The sequence below is a fragment of the Tasmannia lanceolata genome, unplaced genomic scaffold (genome assembly GCF_043159265.1).
Source record: "Tasmannia lanceolata isolate RefF3 unplaced genomic scaffold, GAP_Taslan_0.1 ptg000005l, whole genome shotgun sequence".
NCBI classification, from domain to species: domain Eukaryota; kingdom Viridiplantae; phylum Streptophyta; class Magnoliopsida; order Canellales; family Winteraceae; genus Tasmannia; species Tasmannia lanceolata.
Genome location: NW_027518682.1, coordinates 3,288,418 through 3,310,904, shown reverse-complemented (window position 1 = coordinate 3,310,904; position 22,487 = coordinate 3,288,418). Strand labels below are relative to the sequence as shown.

General features: G+C 39.0%; 2 long non-coding RNA genes across 2 annotated transcripts; one reads left to right on the top strand and one right to left on the bottom strand.

Annotated features, from left to right (window-relative positions):
* The first annotated feature begins 3,351 nt into the window (after positions 1-3,351).
* Positions 3,352-21,696, top strand: LOC143876487 (uncharacterized). The gene is made up of 7 exons (XR_013250397.1): positions 3,352-3,476; positions 3,618-3,736; positions 19,582-19,683; positions 19,860-19,979; positions 20,129-20,209; positions 20,974-21,137; positions 21,233-21,696. It is a non-coding gene; the product is annotated as an uncharacterized LOC143876487 (long non-coding RNA).
* Positions 14,390-17,714, bottom strand: LOC143876484 (uncharacterized). The gene is made up of 5 exons (XR_013250394.1): positions 17,579-17,714; positions 15,709-15,849; positions 15,225-15,289; positions 15,045-15,093; positions 14,390-14,733 (listed from the first exon to the last, which is right to left on the bottom strand). It is a non-coding gene; the product is annotated as an uncharacterized LOC143876484 (long non-coding RNA).
* Positions 21,697-22,487: the final 791 nt, after the last annotated feature.

Here is a 22,487-nt window from a genome sequence, read left to right as displayed (position 1 = left end):
AATGCAACCACTTTAAGTAAGGAATATTATTCGGATTTTGAGACGAAAAAACTCCCCCTTGATCAATCAATTATTTCGAAATGTTTGACTGGCTACCCACATCCCATGAATAATTGAAGGGATATTTTTGAAGAATATTGATGATGAAATCTGAAAGGAGTGGCAAAAGGAGAGAGAAATTGGATGGTTATGAAAGATCCAATCGTTTGGCCATCAAGGAGCAAAAGAGAGGATAAGATAAAAAGAAAGATCGATTGACAAATGACAAAAGGGAGATACAAGAACCGTAGGAGTATGATCTTTCCGTATCCATCAGATACACAGAACAATTGTCAACGAGAGTAATCATAGATATTTAAGGTAAGGTATCAAAGATCTTTTTCACCGCAGTCGAAATACCAGTATCACTAAAATAGAACAAACAATAACAATACATGTAGGCATGGTTCATTTTATACAGATTTTGCTTTACTTCAGGTTTAGTAACCTTTCCATAAATTCTATCACGTCAAAAGTAAAGTGAATGGAATTTAGACATGTCTTTCCTATCTATCCAAAGCAATTTAGAGGGGCAAGGCTGGCTATACCAAATGGTGCCCCAATATAAGGCAACATTATGGGTCTAAACTATTATGTCGAAGGGTGATCTATCAACTAGATCAAGGCTGTAAAAGGGCACTGTTATATATATATATATATATATATATATATATATATATATATATATATATATATATATATATATATATATATATATATATAGCAGAAGAGAAAATGAGAGAATTATTTGAATTTCTCGCAAAATTCTATGAGAATTACACATCACTTTTTTTTACTTTTTTTAACAAAGGCACCCATTCAACCCACATATTTTCAATCCTACCCCCTGCTTTATGCTTTTTAATTATGGAAACCTCTATAGACTGGAGGGCTAGGATCAGCCTATGGAAATGATGTTTGTACGGTATCAAAAGGTGAAACGAAAATTTTCGGCCAACTCCATAGGATGATCCAAACCGTCCATTTTCTGAGCCACAATGTAAATAGGTTGTGCGCTGAAATTATTTTCATAGGATGATCCTAACCCTCGGTATAGAGTAATATATAAGTTCTATATCAAAAGTTTTGATTTCATGCATGTGTTTCCTTCCGGAACTGAAAAATTGCCCTCTACCATTGAGATTGAAAAGAGTCTCTCATTTCTCAGCAGCGCCCCCCCCCCCCCCCCACCACCTTTAATAAAGGTTAGAGGGTAATTTTGGCATACGTTCATAAAATTTCACAAAATCGGAGGACGGGGAATTTCGGTGGACTTCAAACGGCAAAGCGAGCATAGTCGTGCAAAACCCTTTCCTCCTCTCGAGGAATCTCTCTCGCCCTCATGGCTTCTGATAGCTTAAACGATAAAAATGCAGTTTTCAAAAAGCTGAAATCTAGGTCCGATAACAACGATAAAAACACAGGTTAGAGGGAATCGGAGAACTGATAACAAGGTATTACCCCGAATAATTTCCCAATTTCTCTGATTTTCCTTCTTGAAATGTCTCTGATTCCCGAGATATGCTCTGAAAATGGCAGATCTGAACATAAAAGTATCAGATCACATAATTTTCTTTAGAGTTCCTATAATTATTAATCTTTTATGCATAAAGGGGCGACGTGTTAAAGCCACTGTGTACCACATTCAGCTTTACTTATCAAGTGGTTTTAAATTTCGGGATGCAGTTGATGGCGACACCCGAGCTTTAAGGGGCCACATGGCAAAGCTATTGTGTACCACATTCAGCTTTACTTATCAAGCGGTTTTAAATTTCGAGATGTGGTGGGGGTGCCACATGGTGACACCCCATCTTACCATTTTGGTAATGGCACCCACATCTTCCTCTAATCTTCTCGCGGATTGCCACACAACCAAACACACAAGGTCAATCTTCCACTATTCTTCTCCCAATCTAATCCTCTTGTCTTCTCCCCTTTGACTTTTTCTTCTCCTAATCCCCGACCCAACTAATCCTCTTGTCTTCTCCCCTTTGACTTTTTCTTCTCCTAATCCCCGACCCAACTTCCAACAACCAAATATAGATATAGATATAGGGCGCTGATATCCCCCCCCCCCGCGGCTAACGTTAAAAGTTAGGATTTAACGTATATGTCACTTTCCCACCATTTGACCGGTCTCTCTGTCTCTGTCTCTCTCTCTCACTCTCTCTCTCTCTCTCTCTATCCACACACACAACAGGAACAGTTGGTGGGCCCAACAGAAACCGTTGGTGGAATGGTGGGCCCATCTTTGAACAACTTAGGCCCCACCCATACCACACCATAGGATAATCCAAACCATCCATTTGATGGGCCATAAACCTAAATAGGTTGCGTCTCAAAATATCATTTCCATAGGCTGATCCTAGCCATCCAATCTAAATAGAAACTACATCTTATGCCACCTCTATAGATTGTAGGGTTATGATCATCCTATGGAAATGATTTTTGGGGCACAACCTATTTACATTGTGGCCCATCAAATGAATGGTTTGGATCATTCTACGGAGTTGGTCGTACAGTAACATTAAGGCCCGTCCACAACATAGGATGATCCAAGCCGTCCATGGTTTGGATAATCCTATGGAGTTGGTCATACACTAACATTAAGGCCCAATCGTAGGCCCCACCGATATTTTTCAAATTGAAGCGTGTTGTCCACAACATAGGATGATCCAAGCCGTCCATGGTTTGGATCATCCTATGGTGTGGTTCGTAACAATTTAGGCCCCACAAAATGAAGTGTACCGTCCAAACCATAGGATGATCCGAACCGTCCACTTGATAGACCACAATGTAAATAGGTTGTGCCCCAAAAATCATTTCAGTAGGATGATCACAACCCTACAATCTATAGAGGTTGCATAAGATGTAGTTTCTATTTAGATAGGAGGGCTAGGATCAGCCTATGGAAATAATATTTTGGGATGCAACCTATTTACATTTATAGCCCATCAAATGGACGGTTTGGATTATCCTATGGTGTGGTATGGGCGGAGCCTACGTTGTTCAAAGATGGGCCCACCATTCCACCAACGGTTTCTGTTCGGCCCACCATTCCACCAACGGTTTCTGTTCCTATTGTGTGTGTGGAGAGAGAGAGAGAGAGAGAGAGAGAGAGAGAGAGAGACCGGTCAAATGGTGGGAAAACGTTAGCCAGCGGTCGGGGAGTGGGGGGGGGGGGAGGAGGAATATCAGCGCCCTAGATATATAGCGAATAAGGGAGCCATCGTCGTGCTTCATATTTTCCTTTTCTTCTTTTTACCATTTGCCCCTGAGGGGGATTCCGGTACAAAACCCATTCCTCCTCTCTCTCTCTCTCTCTCTCTCTCTCTCTCTCTCTCTCTCTGTCTCTGTCTCTGTCTCTCATGGCTTCTGAAAGCTTCAACGATAAAAACGCGGTTTTAAAAAAGCTGAAATCCAGGTCATTGAACAAGGTATTTCCCCAAATCATTTCCCAATTTCTCTTATTTCCCCGCTTGAAATGGCTCCGATTCTTGAGATCTGGTCCGAGAATCGCAGATCTGAACGGAAATGTATCAGATCTCATCATTTTTACTTTCAATTTTCCGTTTCAGATGTGCTTCGATTGCAATGCGAAGAATCCGACATGGGTGTCCGTTACCTACGGGATCTTTCTCTGCATCGATTGCTCTGCCGTTCACCGGAGCCTCGGCGTCCACGTCAGCTTTGTTAGGTATCCTTTTCTTCCTTATGTTCTTCCATGAATTTGGTAATTTTGTTTTTTTACAGGATGATTTAGGCTTTTCTTTTCTGAATTTGTCGATGGCATAATCGATGCATATAGTCATCAATTCTATGCGAGTGATTTATCAGGTCTTATGCTCTCTAGGGATGCCCGCACATTGCTCCTGTCTTTTGTGAAAAAGATCATCAGATATGATTTTTTGTTTTGTTTTGTTTTTTGAATGATATCATCAGATATGATTTTATGGATATAACTAGTTGCAGACCCGTGCAATGCACAGGGCAGCCCAAAAAAGAAAGCTTTATAATTTTTTTTTTAATAAAGATTTTCCCAAATTTATGGTAGATATTCTTTAGTGTGCAACTTTGTGAATGATTGTCATCTGTGTTAGTATTTTGAGTCCAAAACTGAATATTGGACTCTCAATCGGTTCTTAAACTCCGAAACAAAAAGGGCATTGGTGAATCAATGTCAAGAACTGAACATGTTAATAGCAAAGCAAACTCGTTGATGGAACCAAACAACAAACCTGGAAACTATGGCCTAAACAAATTCTTATAAATAATGAAAATTGAAAACATAGTATAACTAAGTAGCGAAACATAGAACATGACATAAACTAACTATTTCATGTTTAAATTGGATATAGAGGCTACAATCATTCTAGGAAATTATGCTTCTGTGTCAGCTGACTTCCCATCTCCTTTAGCTGTTGGTTTTGGCCCAAGCATTTCCAAGTGATGCATCCGGATGGTTTTAGGATGATGATCGTGTCTCGGAGGGATAAGGAATTGTTGAAGTTCTTTTTAATTTTTTGCAAGTGTCTTGAATAGCATGGTACTTTTGTAAGAAAAATCTTTTTATTTTTGGAAAGGGATATCACATGACGATTTTAGGTATCTACCCTTGTAGACACCCCATTTTGACCGTGCCCTGCACCTCCATGTTTTGTACTTAACTTTTTGAAATCAGTGTGTTAGGACCCTAAATTCCACCTTAGGCTAGCTTAGGGTCCCACCAAGGTCCCTGTAAAATTTCGTCAAGATCCGAGCGCGTTTGCCTGGTGAACGAGCCAAGATAGTGTCGTGGTGTAAGTTCAGGGGGGTGAAATATGTCATTTCCCTCGTAAAGGAGGGCACTCTTGGCAATTTTATGTTGCTTCCTTTGCAAGCAATCGTATAGGCCATTGGATCAAATCATAGGGTTAGGAGCATGCAGAGAGAAAATAATTTTATGCCCATTTCTTACTCGAGACCCCCCTTTGTAGTATAAAAGAGTAGTAGTAAATGCACTAGAGTAGGCTGCCTGGGGCGAAAATATCATTTTTTTTCTCTTAAGTAGCCCACGAAGTAGGGTTTCGAGGGGAGAGGATTTTTCGTCCAAAACGGAGAGAAAGGGAAAACCATTTTGCAGAGGGAGAAGGGAAGAACACACCGGTCCCATCTCCGGCTACCATCTCCGACCAATCACTCCTCCATGGTCGCACCTCCCTATCTACCACTACCTTCTTCTTCTCCTCTACCATCTCCTCTTCTCCGGTCGCCACCACCATGAAATCCGGCACACACCCATCTCCAGCCATCTTCTCCGGTTGTCCCGTCGGAGATCCGACCACGCCATCAACCGCCTCCACTCCCAATCACCATCATCTTCTCCAACCTCAAACCATCCACCGTCTTCTTCCCATCCCATCTCAGCCACAATCCCAACCTCTTAAACCCACCTTCATTTTTACCCATTCAAACCCTCTTCCATACAAAACCCATTTTTATCGACCTCACAGCCCCATCCCACCATTAATCCCCACAAATCAGCCACCATTTTCGGCAAACCCCATTTCTCCGACCTTCTTCCACCTCACCCATCTCCGGCCACCACTACCTAACCCCATCACACCATCATTCTACCACCGAACCCATCTCTGATCATTTCAAACCCACCTCTCCTTACCATCTCACCACCATAAGCCACCACCATCTGCATCTCCTCTGCCATTTCTTTCGTTTCACCTAAACCCTCCATCAAATCCACCCATCTCCGGCCACCACTACCTAACCCCATCACACCATCATTCTACCACCGAACCCATCTCTGTTCATTTCAAACCCACCTCTCCTTACCATCTCACCACCATAAGCCACCACCATCTGCATCTCCTCTGCCATTTCTTTCGTTTCACCTAAACCCTCCATCAAATCCACCCATCTCTGCCATTACCAACCACACCAAACCCACTTCGAAACCCTAACTTTCCCTTTCCTGATCTAGCCTCATCTTCTCTGGTTGAAATTTGATCGGATTCCGATCATTTTCTGAAGTTACAGATTCAGAAATTGCATTCCCAAAAGCCTTAGATTCGACCTGTTCTGGAAGAGATCTGATCATTTGCTTGAGTTATCTCTTGTTTCACCTTCATCAGCGGCACTCTAAGTTTGATTAGAAAGGGAAAGAGGTTCGTTAAAGAAGCAGTTTCATCTTATTACCAAGTACTGCTTTCTAATCGACTCTTTCTCTGCAATTTGTGAGAATCAGGTAATATCTCTAATTTCACCTGTATCATTAAAAATTGCATGATTGCTCGTCTTGTTTTCTGCTGTTGTGGCATTGCTTCATGGGTTTAGATTTTAGTTCGATTCTCGAATGTAAGGTGACAATCTTATTTTCTGATGAATGGATGGTGGAGGGATGTATACTTAATTGGTGTAGGAAATCAGATTATTACTCTACTCCGTTTCATGAGTATGAGTATTATCTGATTTCATAGGAGACCCCGTGTCGAGGGTTTGATTGTGTGTATCATTTGATCTCGTTTATTGTGGGTATGTATGCTTAATTCTTTTGCTCTCGAATGTTTGAGAAATGGGTATCCCATTAATTTAGAAATAATTCATGGCAATCCATGCAGCTTCTAGGAAATCTTAATATTGTGAACTTGTTGGTTTGGTTACCAAAATAATGTGAACTCAACTTGCCTTTGCCAGTTTAATTAATTGACATCTAAATCTGTTTGGGTTTGCTGTGGCTGCATTGGTTTGAAAAATAATTTGTAAGAGAGAGTCCATTTACTTAAATTTGTTTAGTGTTGGGAGATTTTGTGTGTTTGTCTGAGAGTGGAACTTAAGTCTTTTTTTTTATATACTCTAGTGTTCCTTTTTTTATTTTATGCTCAAATGCCTAGAATCCAGCAGTAGTCATATGATGCTCTGTTTAATACCATCTAGCGGTCAGGCGATTGTATTCATAAATCTTTAGATTGAATGATGCCAATGATCATGGTATTGTCAATGATAACCTGTCAATATTCTTTGGAGTATTGTGGGCATCAGGTAATGTAATCAGTGTCACTGATTATGCCGTTCCATTTCCTTTGGGATGTTGTAGTAGACTTACTTAGTCTTTTGAAGACCATTGAACCTTAGGTTTCTTTTCCTCTTTGTAGAGACAAGCTATGTCTCAACAGAAAGATCAATCATTTAGGAGACTATCTTGGTCTCATTAGAGAAGTCCGCTTCTAGGAGACAGGCTTTGTCTCTAGAGGTTCCTCCTCTTGGGAGGCTTGTATAGCCTCATTTGCGGGGTGCCCTTATAGGTAGAAGACTAACATAGTCTTTTTAGTCGCCCTGATCTTGCGTATCATTACTAGGGCGATGAAGGCGCTAGCCCAAGCCCATCCTTAGGGGACTTGCTCAGTCCAAGTAGCGTTCCCATCATTTGTATAGTAGACTTGCTTAGTCTTTTAGATGCATCTTAGATATTAGTAGCCCCATTCATTGATAGGGCGATGATAGGGATACTTTGAGCCCTCCTTTGTATATAGGAGACTTGCCCAGTCTCATCAGAACCCTTGTTTACGTCATTTGTGTCTCAGAGACAAGCCTTGTCTCATATAGAGAGTTTCCCCTTTAGGAGGCTTACCTAGCCTCATGTTAGAGTGGCCTCCTCTTTTAGAGCGAGTCTTTGATTTGGTAATGTTATTAGAGAGTCTCTGACTCATTTGTATTCCCTCCCTAGTGTTATTAGTTAGGATTTTTTTTATTAGAGACTAATTCAGTCTTATTAGAGCTTTGCTCGTTTGAGATCTTAGATTCGTTTTCTCTGTTCTTGGGACACTTCTTTACGTGTTGTGGTTTGTCTCTTTGAGACGCTAGTTGCTTGTTCGGGGTTTCCCCTTTAGCTTTAGGGCTTTGCCCTAGTTTGTGGTTGTACTTGCGTGTTTCCTTTAAGAGTGAAAACATCTAAAGATCCAAAAGTATTGAAATATTTTAAAATCCAAAAACATTAGAAATTTGAAACTCAAAAATATTTGAAAGCTTTAAAAATATCAAAAACATTTGAAAAACATTAAAAAACCTTAAATCAGCTAAAGTGTTGAGTTTTATAGCGTATTAGGAGAGTTCGTTTCGAACTACGTTGGCTTGATCCTCTTCCACGAGGTACGTAGTGCAGCTCGGGATCTTTATCCCAAGTCCAGCCAAACTTTGTAAATAGACTTTTAAATTTTTCAAAAAATCGTTCAAACAACTTTAAAACCTTGTTTTCAAAAGGATTTTCCTCTAGAGTTAGGAGTTTGTCCTAGATAGAGAGTTTTAGAGTTAGGAGTTTGTCCTAGCTAGGAGTGCCTCCGTCCGGTCAGCTGGCAATCCACATCGTCGACTGATGACTAGGTCTTGGACACGTTAGTGATCCCATTGTTTTCCTTAGGATGCACAGCCTAGTTACACATAGGTTGTAAGAAACACCTGCATTAGCTCAGGGCTAACCTGCATTTAGTTAGGGCATATAGGGTGTCCTAAAATCTAAAATCCATTGGAATTTACATAATCGCACAAGAAGCTTTAAGAACTAGTCCGGTCTTTTAGATCGAGTCTAAGGTAGAGGTTTAGGTGTCTTAGGCATCCTAGTTTAGAATAGGTGCGAAGAACTACGTTGCCTTGATTCTCGTGGAAGCGGGGATACGTAGGCTTCTTTGGATGAACATCAGACCATCCAAGGACTCGAGCTAAATGGTTTAGAGTCTTAGGATTTGTTGTGTTATATTGTATGTTTTGATGTGTTTTCTTACTTTCTTGTACTGATCCTACACCTTTAGCTGTAGCTTGCATGTGTATGTCCACCAGAACTTAGACACCAGTTAGGCATGTCACTCACAACCTAGTTGTCATTAGATGACACATCTTTGATCTTACTTTATGCGTGCTTATTATTTCATCCCCGAGTCATGTATGATTAGGTAGACGTTCATTCGGGGATATTTGTTTCCATTTCACATGATTTTTACCCAAACTTCTTTGGAGTTAATGAAAATGGCATAAGAGACCAAGTGTTCGCACTCGGGCGAATTGGGGGTGATCTCTGGACCTTCTCCATTCGTCATCAGGCACAGACCTTTTGTATCTCTGGTTATCCATTGCAAACAGAGCATTTGTTTTGGTTCCATGGCGTATCCATGGATGGCGACTCTGAGTTATTTTTAGATATATCTTGGTTTCGAGCCCTGGCTCCGGATCAGGATATATCTCTTTCTCTTTTATATCGCCACTCATGCTATGCTATGAGGGTGGCAACCGTTTCGAGAGTTCCTTGGCAGAGCTCTCCTTCACGTTGTGGAGATCTAGATGGTGTGGGGACTCGTTTCCTCATCACTGTATCTTGGATCGGGGTCCTTGGAAGCTTCCTAGGTGGTTAGGATTTTTTTGATCTTAACCCTTGAATCAAAAGGTGATTTGAAGGGTTAAGATCAAAGGGAGAGAAGATATTTTTTGCAAAGATTTTTCCCCCCTGTTTTCTACTTGGGCCCCCCTGATAGGTTAAAAAAATGCATTAGAGAAGGTTGTCCAGGGAGGAAATGGGGTCAAATATATCATTTCTCTTAGGGGTCCATTCTATACCCGAGACCACCCCCCCTGTAGGAAAGAGTAGGCATAAAATATGCTAAGAATGGGCTGTCCTAGAGGAAAGAGGGGGGCGAAATTTATCGCCTTGCTTATTAAAAGCCAACCGATTAGGGTTTCGAGGGAGAGCCCATTTTCTTAAAAAAAGAGAGAGCTGAGAGAGGGAGCAGAACTTCTTGAAAAAAAGCAGAGAGCCGAGAGAGGGAGAGAAGAAGATTGAAGGAGAAGAAGGTGGCCATTGCTTCCGGCCATTCTCCGGCCTCATCAACCCCAAAACCTCCAACTCTCTGATTTCCCTTCATCTCCTTATACCTTCATTTTTTTTCTTTTCTTCTTCACTACCCAAACCATCATTTTCACCCAAAACCATTGCAAAACCCAGCCGCAATCTTCAAGCTTCACCCACCGCCACCACCACCTTCTTCCACCTCCATACCCATTTTTCCTTATACCTCTAACCATATCCCATATTCTCCGACCACCACCATTTTCTGCCCAACCTCCAAACCTCCGGCCAATACCCCACCTTCAAACCACCACCACATCCGCTAGCTCTGATCATCTTCTTCGCTCATCTTCTCTCTCAAAAACCCATTTCCACCCCAACGGCCATCAACCGACCAAACCCACATCCACCACCATCTTCTCCGGTGAGAAATCCCCAAATCCGACCGGATCTACCATCTCTGGCCACCCTCACCTACTCTAGCCAGCGGTTACCTCCACCATCATCTCATCCCAGCCACCTTTATAATCCATCGAAACCCACCTCAAACCCATATCTGCAGACCCTCTTCTCCATCTCTTGCTTCAAGCCCATTTCCCTCATTCTCCATTGAAACCCTAACACACAGAGAGAGAGAGAGAGAGAGAGAGAGAGAGAGAGAGAGAGAGAGAGAGAGAGAGAGAGAGCATCGCCTCCACCTCCGGCAAGCCACCATCACCGACCATTTTTCCTCCACCCACCTCCTCCATCTTCTTCTCCACCGGATTCCTCAAATCCCTCATCCCAGCCACCTTTATAATCCCAGCCAAACCCATTTTTACCCATCTTCTCCCCTGTATTCTAACCCATCTCTATCATCCTATCAAACCCGTTTTCACCAAACCTTAACCCTAAACCATAATCCATTCTTCATCTTCCTTGGCTAAATTCCGGCTGAATTGCCGGAGCTCCGGTCAGGTAGCATTTCACAGCTTTAAGAGTTCTGGTCAGGTGAATTACATCGGCATATTCAATTTCATTATTTATATTGGAAGAAAGGAAAGAGGCGTTAAATTCTGCAGTTTCAGGTATTTTTATTTTATTTTATTTATTTTTATATAATTAGCTTGATTGTTTTGTTTGTGTTATAAGTGTTGATGTCCTATTTTAGTTTGATCTTGAATAGGTTTTGGTTTCAAGCATTGAAACCTAAATCTCTACTTTGCTTCATGTTATAAATGGATCACAAGTTAGTCGATCTGTTATGAGAGATAAAAGTTGATTGTAATGCTAATGATTTTCTGGTATCATAAGTTGATTTATGTGAATAGATCAGGTTTAATGCCGTAATTTGGACTCTGTTTTGGTCATTAGCCATTGAAAACGAAAAGTTTTGGTTTCCTGGATTAATTTAAATGTTTTATGGATAATGGATGATGAAATTGTTTGTATCAAATGGAAAATGCTAATGTAATGACTATTTGGACCCATGTCATGCAAATATCTGGGTTATCAATTGACCCTATGTCATGGGTATGGAGATATGAATCACATGATTTCTCATTGATCTTTTATTTTAGGAGTGATCTGATTTTCTTGGATATGTTTGTTGGTTGCATTCATAGTGAATTAACCAATTGTCCTCATATGAAATCAGCATGTTTCGCTTAGCTGAAATATTTGTCCATCTTTAATGCTCGTGAATCCTACTGTATCAGTGGGGTTATAGTATAATGCTCTAATAATCGTACCTGCTCTTATAAACTTTTCAATCAACTGTTCATATTGCCTTGATATTGCTATTGCATGTTCTTTGAATTTTTAGTCTTGAACTCTACTGGATAGCAGTGAGTGGAAGTGAGGGTTCCCAGCTTTTGAAATGAATGGCTACAATTTCACATTCAACCGACTATTGATAAAATAACTCACAGTGATGGTCCAGCAAGTGTTTGATAAAAGGACAAGGTAGATAGGCCACATTTACTTGTCTTTGGTTAATGAATTGCGTGTCACACTTGGAAGCTTAGGGTTATTCCTAAGGTTTCAAGGATCTTGAACCTGCTTGTGAAATTGTCTTTGTGAATTAAAGTGTTGCAATCTTGTTGTTTCTGTTACTTGATGGTCCCTGGCTGCTGTCCTTTGCTGGAACATTATTGGATTTCGAGGAATTGCAGTGTTCAAGGTTGTTGAATGTGCTATATTGGAATTTCTCAAGGCATGGATTTGGCATTTCGCGCAAAGCGCTAGTGGTGGATATTGTGCTTTGCTAATTGTGCTGAGCCAATAGAATTTTTCCCAAGAGTGCCAACCCACAATTGAACATTGGACGCTTGTCATTTCAATTCAGTGTCGGAGCATGCCATTGGAAGGGGGCAGTTTGTGCAGAGCAGCAACTGAGTAGTTGGGTCCCAATCTTACAGGAGCAATTCCCATACTAGGCGCCTTTAGCTACTTGAATCTAGTTGAACCATTCTTGTTGGTCACTAAAGTTAGAGACCCGTCCCAAGCCCATCCTTAGGGGACTTGCTCAGTCCAAGTAGCATACCCCTCCTTTGTATATAGGAGACTTGCCCAGTCTCATCAGAACCCTTGTTTACGTCATTTGTGTCTCAGAGACAAGCCTTGTCTCATATATAGAGAGTTTCCCCTTTAGGAGGCTTACATAGCCTCATGTTAGTGCGGCCTCCTCTTTTAGAGCGAGTCTTTGACTTTCTTTGACTTGGTAGTGTTATTAGAGAGTCTCTGACTCATTTGTACTCCCTCCCTAGTGTTATTAGTTAGGAGTTTTTTTGATTAGAGACTAACTCAGTCTCATTAGAGCTTTGCTCGTTTGAGATCTTAGATTCGTTTTCTCTGTTCTTGGGACACTAACTTTCTTGTTGTGGTCCGTCTCTTTGAGACGCTAATTGCTTGTTGTTTGTTTGGGGTTTCCCCTTTAGATTCAGGACTTTGCCCTAGTTTGTGGTGTTACTTGCGTGTTCCCTTTAAGATTGAAAACATCTAAAGATCCAAAAGCATTGGAATATTTTAAGATCCAAAAACATTAGAAATTCGAAACTAAAAAAAAAACATTTGAAAACTTTAAAAATATCAAAAATATTTGAAAAGCATTAAAAAAACCTTAACTCATCTAAAGTGTTGAGTGCTTATTTTATAGCGCATTAGGAGAGTTCGATTTTCGAACTACGTTGGCTTGATCCTCTTCCACGAGGTACGTAGTGCAGCTTGGGATACATATCCCAAGTCCAGCCAAACTTTGTAAATAAATCATTTAACCCTTTAAAAAAAATACCAAAAATCTTTCAAAATTTTGTTTTCGAAAAAAATCTTCATCTAGAGTTAGGACTTTGTCCTAGATAGAGAGTTTTAGAGTTAGGGTTTTGTCTTTGATTTGTTGTGTGCTTGTTTGTGATTGTTTTAGAGTTAGGGGTTTGTCCTAGAGTTATAGGAGCGCCTCCGTCCGGTCAGTTGGCGATTCACATCGCCGACTGATGACTAGAATATGATGCGTTAGTCAACCCATTGTTTTTCTTAGGAAATACAGCCTAGTTACACATAGGTTGTAGGAACCACCTACATTAGCTTAGGGCTAACCTGCATTTAGTTAGGGCATATAGGGTGTCCTAAAATCCACAATTCACTGGAATTTAAATAATCGTACAAGAAACTTTAATAACTGGTTCGGTCTTTTAGATTGAGTCTAGGTGTCTTAGGCATCATAGCTTAGAATAGGCGCAAAGAACTACGTTGCTCTGATTCTTGCGGAGGCGGGGATACGTAGGCTTCTTTGGATGAACATCAGACCATCCAAGGACTCGAGCTAAATGGTTTAGAGTCTCAGGGTTTGTTATGCTGTTATTGTATGATTTGATGTGTTTTCTTACTTTCTTGTACTAATCCTATACCTTTAGCTATAGCTTGCATGTGTTTGCACATCAGAACTTAGACACCCAGTTAGGTATGTCACTCATAACCTAGTTGTGATTAGGCGACACATTTTTTTATTTTTGTTTTATATGTGCTTATTATTTCATCCCCGAGTCATGCATGATTAGTTAGACGTCCACTCGGGAATATTTCGTTCCCATTTTGTATGATTTTCGTCCGAAACTCTTAGAGGTTAATAATAAATGGCATAAGAGACCAAGTGCTTGCACTCGGACGAATTGGGGGTGCTCTTCGGACCTTCCCCATTCGTAATCAGGCACGGACCTTTTGTATCTCTGGTTATCCGTTGCAGACAGAGCATTTATTTTGGTTACATGGTTTATCCATGGATGGCGACTCTGAGTTTATTTTAGGTATGTCTTGGTTTAGAGCCTTGGCTCCGGATCAAGATATATCTCTTTCTTTTTATATCGCCACTCGTGCTATGCTATGAGGGTGGCATCCGTTTCGAGAGTTCATTGGCAGAGCTCTCCTTCACATGTGGAGATCTTTGAGGATTGCAGGGGGGGATCTCACGTCCCTCGCCGCACTCGTCCTGCTCAGATCGGGGTCCACAACCCTTCATGACGATTTCAGTTTCACCGGCTTAAAGGCCTACTTTTACATTACATAAATCATCATCAATGTACTGCACGATTATATTTCTGGAGTAGATGAAGCAACAATGAGGGCAATTAGAAACTTCACAGCAACAAAAGATGGACAAAGTGACCATCCAGCTGGCCAATATTTCCGGGCACCATAGAAACCTAAACTCTGCATGCTCTTCTAATGGAAAAGTCTTTTAGAAGATTGTGCCTCAGGGACACAGAGCTCGACCTCTAATACATACCTTATCTGCATCTCTGCTATTAAAAAACAACAGGCTTGCTGCCATTGTTCTCAAGTATTATATGGCAATCGACATCACCAGGAGATGTTGCAATCGGCATGGAGTCCAACTACAAAATTCAGGTGGGATCAGTAAGATGAAAAGGCATCAATAATCACTATAACATGAAAAGACACAACAAAAATGAGTCGATAAGTTGTATTTATCTAGAAAGGAATGCAAAGGGATATTTGCAACCCATGTAACTAATTCAAAAAACTTTGAATTGATATTTGATAAATTCATAAAAGCTTGGAAGAAAATAAGATTTGAAGACAAAATAGCCCAAACATCATAGGTAGAGAATAATTTACTTTCCATATATTCCCCCATAAACTAAGATAATAACAATAATGATATAAATAGAAGTTATTTATATACCCTTTTATGCTTCCATGGCAACAAAATGAAGCCCATGATCTCTCTTTCCCTGAAACAAAACACTTGACATGAATTACAGGAAAACTTGTAATGCAATACCCAAGATCAATTAAAAGAAAATTTAAGGAAGGATGTGAAACAAACAGAAGGTAAAATTTATCCGAAATTAATATCGTTCACCCTTCTTTTCCACTCTCCACCTTCACATCAAAAACTCACATCCTCCTCTTTCCCAGTTGCCAAGCCTGCTCAACCCAGAACACATAGGAGATATTTAAAAATAATATACAATTTTAAGGTTTAAATAAAAGTCATGACACATATTAAAATTGGGAAGAAAAAGGCTGAGAAGAAAAGGAAAAATAAACAATGATTTACGCAAGTCCTGAAAAAGACCCAAAAACTTGCAAGATCGCGATCAAAATAGCTAGACAAACCCGAAAGCTTGAATATCAGAGAATGAGAAGAAAATAAATAATGCATGATCGCCATCACAGGAAAAATAAAATAACATCTAAGACTACCTTAAGAATACCTTGAACATTAAGAGAGTAATAGGGAAAAAAAATAAGGTCCCAAACTCACGGAACCTTGGAGACAAATGTTACTAAATAATTACACTCAGCTAATTTATAACTAACGATATAAATTTCTTTGCCTTTACCTGAAAGAAAGAGAAACTGTTGGAAGTCCTGTATAATCTTCTTGCTTAGAGGAGCTGCTCCATATAACATCAGCTTCAAACATTAGGAAAAAATCAAGAGGCAAAATCTACTCACCTCCATCCCAAGGGTTATGATCTGATCTGCAAACCAAAAACAAAATAAAGCCAATAACAATATTTACATCACATATACAACGCAAGAAATTAATAGAACATAGAGGTTTCAAACATGATCACATGATCAGAGAAAAAAGAAAATGTGAAATCATGTGCGATGTCATAAATGGGTTTCAACGGAAGGTGAAGAGAGAAAATATATGGAAATATAGAAATTTTTGAATAGAAATATGTGAAACACCTTTGGGAAAGAACCGTTTCCCCAAGCATTTTCACCAGTTTATCTTCTTCCTTTATATGCATCATTTTCACCGGTTCTTCTAATTGACATTTTTTCCTTCCTTTTTATGTCTTTTTAAGCATGGAAAATCGAGAAGAGGAAACGTGGAGTGGTAGAATGCCACTCCGATGAATATAGAAGGGGTGAGAATTAGTAAAATTCTAGATTAGGAAAGTAGATTATTCTCAATTTATTCCTCTAGAGTATTTAGGCAAAAAATCAGCTACTTTTCTCTTTTTTTTCCTAATCGGGAATCTTAAGGAAAGGAACTAATAGAGAGTTTTACGTTTGTGTGTGTGTGGGGGGGGGTGCCACGTGGCGCAACCACGTTTTCCAGGATTTTGTTAACAAAGAAAATTTTGATAAGTGATAATTGAAGAAATTTTCCTTAAAATTACAGGCAAAAAAAATCATAGATAGTATTCTTATTTAGTGATTTCCAAAGTAGAAACCTCAATATTGAATCAGCAAATAAGATTAAGGAAACTTGGGAAGAAATAAATCAAGAACCATGCGGCCATGGGAACGTAGATTTGTCTTACATGTAGGAAGCACTTTCACATCACAACCTCTTACCTAAAATAAGAAAATCTGAGAGAGCTCATGAACAAATTTTATTAGAATCCTAATGATATCAACTAAAGATACCGAAAGATACTCCAACTCAAATCCTAACAACTCTTATTGGAATCAAAGTGGAAATTCAAGCAACAGAGAAAGTCCTTCCCCTTGCAATAGTACATGAAAAATAGAAATTCTCAAAAATAACAAAATCAGAAAGTGTGTTGTGCATTAAAAGGAGCATGGAAACAATGAAGGGAACATTAAAAACATAACAACATCCAATAAATGAAATGAAGGAATCCACATTATGTTTTCAATTCGATCCTCTCCAAAAGTGTATCTCAATTTCATCCTCTCCAAAAAGAGTATCGCCCATTCATCTATGATCCAAAGAGCACAACTAATCAATTTAACAAATGGGGCGTTATGAACCATTTAAAAAAAAACCCAATAACAAAATGTAGGACCTTGTCTAACATTACTCTAAAAAAACGAACAACAATAGACCAATAAATGGCCCTAATCCATTCGAATAAAATTCAAAAAGTGAAAACCCTAAATAAAAATGTAGAACCTCTTACTCTTATTACCATTGGAAAAAAAAACTCTTACTCTTATTCTTGTATGAGATAGGAGATAGGCTGGATATGGTTGCTAGGGGTCTATGTAAGATGAGGAGAGGGTGTACGTAGGAAAATAAGGGGAAGTCTAAAATTAAGAAGATAAAATACGGAAGGAAGCACAATTTAGGTCCATTCTCAAAACCTACTGTACATGGGAGGTGGGACACAGTAAGTGGAAGTGAAATATACATTTGGGGATTAGAAAACAAATTAAATGTTGAAATTGGTCAAAAATATATGAAGAGATCAGAAAAAACTAAATTGAATATTTAACATGGAGTAAAACCTGTTAGGAAGTAGGACATGTATTGTATCTCCCCCAACCATCTGATCAGTTTCTTGGGCGGGACTTCACATTCGATTTGTGATCAGAACCACCCCTGGAACAGATTTATATTGATCAATTTAACCTGCAAACAGAAATGGTTCAAGGATGCAAAAATATCCCCCAAAAATGTCAATAGAAAACATAAGAATAATCTACTATAGCAGATAGGAAATCGTTTAAAAAAAAACTGACATTTCTCAAAACTATAAAGAAGCAACAAAAATTAAATTTACTACATGATTTAAAAATGATATTGATCAATCTAAGCCACCCAAAAGAAAACAGTGAATCCATCAATGAAAAACTGGTCGAACCTATAGATTTCATCAAATTTGATAAACCAAAACGTAAGAATTCCACAAAAGAATTCCATTTCAAAAAGAATTCCACAAAAGAGATTAAAAATGATACCTTGTGAGAGTACTAATATATCATGACATAACTTTATGCACAAATTAACTTTGACTGTCATCAATATGCATTTACCATTTTCTAAGCATACTTTCTGCATAAAACTATGAAGAGACAAGTGGAGGTTTAGTGGAGTTTCTTGTAATTACTTTCAGATCATGGATGCATAAAAACCTGAAAGGAAAATGAAACTATCATAGATATATTCTGAATAAATGTGGGTGGGTGAACTATTGCTCTATTGGAGAAGGGGAAAAAATGTCATGACCATGTACTATAGTGACTCATTGAGCTCTCATTTAGATAACTGATATAAATTGGTTGTCGTCTCTAGAGTGCAAAGTTGAGCGCATTGCACTAAGAATGTCTACAACATGGTCAGGGTGACCTGAAAAACTAATCTAACGGTAGTATGAGGTCCATCTCGATCTCGGTAATATTTCCTAGTTATTTTGAAAAAAGATGCAATTATTAGAGCTATGATCACGAAAGCAAGGATGTCAGTTCCAGAGTGGAGAAACACTTCTCCTATAATAGCTAATCGAAAATGAATTTTATAATAGTTTCCCCAAAAATGTGAAACCCAAGGAGAAGTCTGGGAAGATGCTAGGAGATCTCGAAGAAGTGCAAGGGAAACACATTGTGTGTGTATAATGCTGCAAAGCATGTTTGTTCGTTCCCCAACATTTCCCATGGATATGATGCACTTCTCCCAACATTTCCTGCTTCATTATCCATTTCTTGTCTCTACCTCTTTATCTAGGGTCTTCATGTCTCACTCATGTTTTGCCATTTGTTTTGCTTCTTACTCTGCTAACTTCAACTCCAAGTCATCTGGAGCTGACAAATTTATGTTCTGGTAACATATAATGTTCGCTTCTACATGGAACGATGAAAATGCAGGGAATACAACTAACTTCCTTAGGACCTTTGGGATGTATGGTGCGCAAGCTAGTTTTATTGGAAATGGAAATGACGCTTTAAGCTTTTAAGTCCCACAGGAATCCGGGTGTGATTACAAAGAGTTTGGGGTGTGATCAAATTGGTTGGCAGAACCCTACTACTCTGAATTCACAAATCCACTAGCAGTGGGCTTCCTCATCTTTGCTCGTCTTTGATGGTCCTGTTACAGTTGGTTACCTAGACTCCTCAGATATGAGGTTATGTGACTTTTAATCTGTTTCTAGGTCTCAAAGCATGGTCTTTGAGGCATGATTATGTGTTCAAGATGCATTTACCAAGGAAACACTTTTTTCAAGTTATGCGTTACTGTTCAAAATGAAAAATCTGTGCTGTATTATTCATTAATGTAATAATGAAAAAGGATAAAAGCTCATGCAAGCATAGAAGTAAGTTCTGCCTATTTTTTTTTTTTTATGATGATTGTGCATTATGGTGATTCATGATCTACACTTTATTATAAATAGTTCTTACTTCATGTCTCGACTATGCTGTAATGTGATATCCCACTTCTAACATTGTAGCCAATGGTTGTGGAGTTTTTTGAAGCTCACAAATTTTTTTAATTTGGTTTCTGGTTATTTTTGCAGGTAGTGGTCAGAAATGTGCCACATGTTTCAGGCCAGTCATTGTCAGAGACTGTGGACCACTTCTTCCAAACTAACCACCCCAACCATTATATTGGTCACCAGGTAGTATTCATTCTTGTAATTAAATTTGTTGAAAATAGTAATGTTACTTTGCATGACATGGAAGGGGTTTGCAGATGTTGTCACTTGTCACTATAGTTATCGTCATGATAAATATGTTGTTTTTGCTTTGGATAATTGTATTGATTTCATGATAATTGATGCTTGTTATTTTTCAGGTTGTCTACAATACAAACAAATTTGCTAAGCTCATGAGCCAGAAGGTTATTCTCCAAAACGAGCTGAACTATAACCAGCTTCAGTTAGAAACGAGTCCAGACAAAAGGCCAAGTAGAATGGTATATCATTTTACAATCCCATGATGATAAAAATCCTTGTCAAGCTAACCTACTTTTAATTAAGACTCAAATTTCAGTACAATCTTGTTGCCTTTGATTGTTGCTTAAATTTTGAGTATTTTATTGGTTGTTCTCTTTTCATGTTCCAGAACGGATTTCTTGGCCTTAGTGGTGCATAGGTGGATTTGATTAATTTCTATGAACATGAGATCGATGAGCTTGAGGGAAAGGTAAGTCTTCTAGATGCGTATATGATAATCTTGTGTGGCATATTCAAGTTGCTTGATGATAAATATCTTTGTAAAATTGTTGGGATTTATAATGCAAATGCGTTATATTTTTCCACAGTTTTAAATTCCCACCGAAATCAACACGAAATGACCAAAATGTTTCTGTTTCCATCCTCACCTAAATGACATTGAAACTGAAACACATACAACATCCAAATCGTAAGTGCATTAGTGGTATACTGTATCAATATGTGTTACATAGTTACATTTAGATGAATTGCATATGAAATGTGGTGCATCTATTGTGATACATATTATATAAATTACATGTGAAATGTGGTGTGTGCTGAATTATTATTAGACATGTGCGACAGCTCATGTCACTAGATGTTGGATGTTATTAAACCATTATGGATGATTGTCTGGCTTATGCAATGGTTTTTAAGTATGTATTCTAGCATTTCCTTAAGTTTCATCTTAAAATTCTATCATTTACATGGGTTTCCATATGTTTCCATGGATTTATTTGATTTTCACCAAAATTCCCAACTGGAGCCAAAACATATCCATTTCCTTGGCAGCAACCGAAACTGAAATTTAAAACCTTGCATTTTCTCTTATATGGCAACACATGCTGTTCATACTCGTTTCTACTTCCTAGTTTGATTGGCATGGATGTCATATGTTTGTTTTTGTTTTGTTTGGATTCTCAATTAAGTATGCCCCAACTAGTATTTATACAATTTTCTTATATCATGTTTCAGATTGTATCTGAGTGTCACAGGATTCTTAATGATCCAAAAGCTACTAAGCCAGTAGCTTTTGTTTCATTCAATTCACGATGGGGGGCCGCTGTATGTGCACAGACACAGCAAAGCAAGAATTCCACACTGTGGATAACTGATTGGGCCCCAGAGCCATGTGATGTGTACTGGCAAAATCTTGCAATACCATTTGTTTCTCTCAGCATTCGTGTTTTTCTTTTCTGTATTTTACTTTTTAAGTCTCTTGTTTGTATTTCAGGAAGCCATGGCGAAGGACACATTGGAGCGAGCTTCGGAACCAAACCTTAACATTAACGAATACTTGGCGAATGCATACTTGCACCCAGTATTCCGGTCATCCGAGGAAGTGGAAATGCAGAGTTCAGGGTAGACAAGACTCAATCTCATATAAGTACACCCGCCATGAGCGAACTAAGTTCACCGTCCCCTCCCCATTATGTCTCATTATGAAGTCGAGCCTTGAATTGGTGCTTGCCCAACGTGCAGATGGTCTGAAGCGGGCCTTTTGTTTCTAGACTCACCACCCCTTTGCCATTGGAAACTTCATTTTATTTTTTGTTTTGCTTAAAAAAGTCCCCTCCTTAACGGTTCATTTTCCAGGCGTTAGCAAAATCATGTAATAAATGTAATTTTTAGGCCACTCTTTAACGAGTCGCAACAAATGAATTGTTTGGAGCTTCGATCAAAGCAAACCCAAGTGATCTTTTTATGGTCTCCACCTACTTCAAGGATATAAACAATTCCTTGTTGGGCTCTACTAAGGGTTGTGTTCAAAGATATAAGAAAGAGAGAGTACACATGAAAACCTGTATAGTGTAGTACTTTTTAAAATGGACTGTATGGACCACACCATGCGATGATCCAAACATTAATGTAAGTTGAAACCTCCGATCTCTGCCCTCTGAGCTAATGGAAACCTCCATAGATCATAGGGTTGGGGTAATCCTATGCGAATGAAATTTGGGTCACAACCTATTTATGTTGTAGCCAATCAAATGGACGGTCTGGATCATCATATGATGTGGACCGTAGAGTCCATTTTGAAAAATTTACTCCATATAAAATCTCGTGAGAATTAAGTATGGGTGGGGTCTACTTGTTCAAAGATTTAAATCAATCAGGGCCCCACCAACTGTTCATGTTGGAGAGAGAGAGAGGTTGTACCATTGTTTTGCGTGTAGCTTCACAACTGGTACAGGTAGGTGAATTTATCCTAGAATGGGGGTGACTTTATCACCATCTTTTGTTGCTGGTCATGAGTCCACTTAGCACATGTATGGTCCCGATGAGTTGATATACATGTGTTCAGTTAGACCAACACCCACTAAATCCCATGGCTTGACAGGTCCTAAAGACACTTCATTGGTAATGATTTTTGGGTCGACTAATCATGTTCGACGAATTTGAACGCATTGAAATCGTTTGTTTTTCGAGTTGGTTGTTTTTTTCCCCTCTTGCAGGAAAGTGGTTGCAGGACAGTGGAAAAAAAAAAA